The sequence below is a fragment of the Rhinatrema bivittatum genome, chromosome 7, assembly GCF_901001135.1.
Source record: "Rhinatrema bivittatum chromosome 7, aRhiBiv1.1, whole genome shotgun sequence".
Lineage (NCBI taxonomy): Eukaryota > Metazoa > Chordata > Amphibia > Gymnophiona > Rhinatrematidae > Rhinatrema > Rhinatrema bivittatum.
The window spans coordinates 104,814,665-104,819,976 of NC_042621.1; positions in this window are offsets into that span (position 1 = coordinate 104,814,665).

Below are 5,312 nucleotides of genomic sequence, written 5' to 3' on the forward strand. Positions count from 1 at the left end.
TCCTATCAACAACTGCTCACACTTTATAGTGCTCACCTGCTAGTAAACAAGCTGGATGACCTTGTGCTCCTTCTAAATAAATCCATATATATCTAGCCTATGCCACCTGCTGATATTCCTCAAGGTGATATAAAATAAAAAGACTTAGACTCCATTGACAATGAAGCCTTGGGGAAAATAAATGTTTGTTTTTTTTCTTTCCTTCTTCTGTTGGATTGTAAAAGCAAAGGTTAATGCTGTCTTTTCAAAGTAATTCACAGGGGGAAAAGCATTTGTGTCAGTTGGCTGTGTGCAAATTGCCCTCCCGTTTGTAAAGGGACTTTTAACCGTATTGAGAGGGGCATGTTTAGGTCGAGGGAGGAAGGTCTGCACGCGGAGGGCATTTTCAAATCTTCGTGCTTGCTTTTCTGGCAAACGTCTTCCCGCAGAAAGAGCAGGTGCACACGACTGCACCTACTTTGTACCCTACTGCAAGCTTCAAAGGGAAAAGGCGCACGCATGTTCTCTTTGAAAACTAGCGCAAAACCCATGGGTAAAAAAGATGCACGGACTTTGTCCCAGTGCAGACGGTTTCAAACCTGCCCCCCATTATAACCTGCCTGACATCCACAGAGAGCTGAAAATAACATCTCGGGCCCCGATGTCTGAGTTGTGTACTTGGTTGTGCACACATTTTTGTGCATACTGTACAGCTTTGGTCAAGTCGGGAGTTAACACAAGAAAAATGTGTGCACAGCCGTGAGTAAAGCCATGTAAACAAACTTGCACAAAATCCCATGCTAATCAAGGCATTAGCTATTGCTCCACAGTGCAGAAAGGTGCGAAGGCTTAGCTCAGCTTTCTTAATTCCGGCTGGAAATTTAAATCCTGGTCAGATTTTAAGAGCAGAACACTCAATTTGAGCACACAGCATATGATTTCTGTGCAGAAAATGTTTTATGCACATAAATCATACTCTTACGTCCACCGGCCGCGGCCGGCTCAACTCACCTCATGTCATGCTTGGCCCTTTACTCCGGGTGTTCTCGCTGCCGCAGCCAGTCACTACCACCACGTTCCACCTAGCTTACAGTGCTCCGCGTGGCGGCTGGGTCGCTGCCAACCTGCATTCCGACTCTGGGCCTCCCTAGGCACGCACGCTCACCATCTGTCCTCCTTTTAAAGGGCCAATGGCGGGAACTTCAGGCTCATCCCTGGCTGATGACATCACCGGCCCGGGATATTTAAGGACTACCTCTCTCCACCACTAGCTGACTTGGCAACGAGTTCCCTGGTTCCTCCACTGGTGCTTGCTCCAGTAATCCGGACCTGTTGTTCCTGCTCTATGCTCTGCTCTTTGGGATTCTGTTACTGTGCTCCTCGGGACCTGGCTCAGCGCTTCTACATCTGGGACCCTGTCTCTGTACTCCTGCTCCTCGGGGCCTGGCTCAGCGCTTCTACATCTGGGACCCTGTCTCTGCACTCCTGCTCCTCGGGGCCTGGCTCAGCGCTTCTACATCTGGGATCTGTCTCTGCACTCCTGCTCCTCGGGGCCTGGCTCAGCGCTTCTACATCTGGGACCCTGTCTCTGTACTCCTGCTCCTCGGGGCCTGGCTCAGCGCTTCTACATCTGGGACCCTGTCTCTGCACTCCTGCTCCTCGGGGCCTGGCTCAGCGCTTCTACATCTGGGATCTGTCTCTGCACTCCTGCTCCTCGGGGCCTGGCTCAGCGCTTCTACATCTGGGGTCTGTCTCTGCACTCCTGCTACTCGGGGCCTGGCTCAGCACTTCTACATCTGGGGTCTGTCTCTGCACTCCTGCTCCTCGGGGCTTGGCTTAGCGCTTCTACATCTGGGACCCTGTCTCTGCACTCCTGCTCCTCGGGGCTTGGCTTAGCGCTTCTACATCTGGGGTCTGCTCTGCACTCCTGCTGCTCGGGGCTTGGCTTAGCGCTTCTACATCTGGGGTCTGTCTCTGCACTCCTGCTCCTCGGGGCTTGGCTTAGCGCTTCTACATCTGGGGTCTGTCTCTGCACTCCTGCTCCTCGGGGCTTGGCTTAGCGCTTCTACATCTGGGGTCTGTCTCTGCACTCCTGCTGCTCGGGGCCTGGCTCAGCGCTTCTACATCTGGGACCCTGTCTCTGCACTCCTGCTCCTCGGGGCCTGGCTCAGCGCTTCTACATCTGGGGTCTGTCTCTGCACTCCTGCTTCTCGGGGCCTGGCTCAGCGCTTCTACATCTGGGGTCTGTCTCTGCACTCCTGCTGCTCGGGGCCTGGCTCAGCGCTTCTACATCTGGGGTCTGTCTCTGCACTCCTGCTGCTCGGGGCCTGGCTCAGCGCTTCTACATCTGGGACCCTGTCTCTGCACTGCTGCTCCTCGGGGCCTGGCTCAGTGCTTCTACATCTGGGACCCTGTCTCGGTGCTCCTGTTCCTCAGGGCCTGGCTCAGCGCTGCTACATCACGAGACCCTATCACTGCGCTTCTGCCCCTCGGGGCTTGGGTCAGCGCTTCTATGTCACGAGACACTGTTTCTACACTCCCGCTCCTCAGGACCTGTCTCAGCGCTTCTACATCACTGGACTCTGTCTCTGTGTCCCTGCTCATTAGGGTATCTCTCAGCACTTCTACACCATAGGATCCTGCTACTGCATAGCCGCTCCTCGGACTGTGCCTCAACGTTTCTACTCCACTAGGACCTGCCATAGCGGATTCGCTGCACAGGTCCCACTTCAACATACCATTATACAGGCTCCTGCTCCCACACTTCCTCTCCACAGGGCCTGCCCCATGTGGTCCTGCTTTACTGAAACCGGAACTGCTATTCATCTCATCCTTTGGGGCCTTCTCTCTCTCGCTCCTCGAGGGTACCTTGACTTTGCACTGAACCTGACCTCTCTGACTCTCTCTGCTGCCTGACTCCTCCTGGACCAGCCACCCAGAGGCCCACCTAAGACCAGCTGGCCCCAGCAACCAAGGGCTCAACCTGCAGGGAACGAGGACTGGTACAGGCAAAGTTCCTGTTTGCCTTTGCTCCCGGCCAGCCTCGCTTCCCGATGGTGGGTAGCGTCAACCCCACCGCGGGTCAACGGTCCACAATTCCTAACACATATTTTATGTGCATTAGGCATGGCTTTGCACATTTTCAGGTTTGTGTTCTTTTTTTTTTTTAACTCTCGATGCATTAGCATACCATTAGTTTACTGTATCAGGAGTTAAATCTTTTTCAGCATCTAAGTAACAAGAATGTGCACCGAAGTTCAGCTCACGTATTTTACTCAAGTCTTATCACATTGGGACATCTATAATGTTGGAGCCACTTCTAAGACTGGTGCTGGGGCGCTTCTCAGATGGTGGGATTCAGCTCATGAAAAAATCTCGTTTTCCGCGGATCGACGTTTTTTTTTTTTAGTAAAAAATTGTTTTTCGGGTTAGCGCGCACTAACAAAAAATAACAAAAATAAAATGTTTTTTTGTTAGTGCGCCCTAACGATTTTCACAAAAGTTCGGGGGAAAAAGAGTTTGTTTCTAGTTTTCCATGATATATAAGGAATTAAGAAATATTGTTCGATATTTCTATTTGTTATAAAAACGATTCACATCCCTATTATCTATGCAGTATCTTCATGCAGCTGACCAAAGAGTTTAGCAAAATGGATCTTTCTCAAACCATCATGGAAAATGTGTGCAGCAAAGGCATACAGATGGGGTTGAGGGAGCTGCTAAGGAAGAGCAAAGCAATGAGGATGATTCTTCCTGCTTCGATGGCTCTTGCCAGAGCTCTGGAGGCTTCTGGATAAGCAGACTTTAGTGACACAGACAAAACAATCAGCAACTTGAAGATATAATGAGGAAACCAGCACACAAAGAAAACGAGGACCCACTTACAATCAGCTTCTCAGATTTGGCTTTCCATGGAGATTTCAGGCATTTAATTCTTTTTATGACGCAGATGGAGCACATAGTTAGGACAGTGAAAGGTACAGCAAAACCAATCATAGTCTCCAACAGTAGAACTGTGATTTGCTGATTGTCGGAGGCGTACTCCCATTCAGTGCACTGGACAGTTCCATTTCTCTCCACAGTAGAACGAAACAGAAAAGCAGGCACAGCTAATACCAAAGCGAGGACCCATATGACCAAAACCAGCTTAAAAGCTATGTTCTTCCTTTGCAGTCTTTGTAATTGAAAGGGGAAGGTGACTGCCATGAAACGCTGGATGCTCATTAGGGTGATGAAATATACGCTGGCATACATTGTGCAAGAGATGAGATAGGTTAGGAATTCGCAGAAGTGGAGACCATAGATCCAACCACCAACAAGATTATGAATACTCAAACGTAATGTGCCCAGAGTGATGAAGTCAGCTATAGCTAAGTTGAGGAGAAGCAGAACAGTAAATGAATGACGTGGGATCTTCGTGAATATTGACCAAATGACTAAACAGTTCCCTGGGATGCCAACAAGGAAACAAGCTCCAAAGAATAGGCAAGGGACAAGTATACGTTCCAACCACAGAGATTCATTCCTGGCATCATTACTCTGATCATATTTCACTATAGCAGATGGAAGATCCATTCTCTTTAACATAACAATAGAGTTTTTTGCAATACTAATCTAACTAAGACAGTTTTCCAACTACAAGTATAAAGGAAGTACAAGTCATGATCATGAATTTCAAAGGAAAGAGGAAATTTAAGTCAGATAAGCTGAAGAATTCTTAGAAAAGGATGCTCATAAAAATAGCACAGAGCTATCAGAAGGGAATGAATAGGGAGGAGAAGTATATTTGTACTAAAATTAGCTACGAAGGACCTGATGTCCCTTTTAAGCACCCCTAGGAACAAGAATGGAGGGGATTTCTGCTTCCAAGAATGGGAGAGCCAGGGGCTGAGGGGGAGGGCTCCTGTCCATCACCCTGTGCTGGGGGTGTATTTAGAGGGCATGTGGGTGGGAGGTTGTATATGTGGGGGATGTGTATGTCTGTGTTTGGGGGTGTGGAAGGTGTCTGGAGGTTATGGGGGTATGTGTGTACTCTTATTATGAAACTGTTACAGTATTTTGATGGCACCTGTTTAATTGTTAGAATTCTAGACACTTTATACAACATATAGTTATGTGCCCTATTGTGAACCGTTGTGATGGCACCCACTTAACGACGGTATAGAAAAGATTTTAAATAAATAAATAAATAAACAAATATGCAGGGATGTAGGTAGGAGTGTGTGTAAGTGTGGACGTATATTGAAGGGTTAGATGTGTGTGTAGGTAGGGGGTTGTGAGGAAGCATTGTTGTGTGTGTGTGTTTTTTTAGGAGTATGGCTATATGTGTAGGT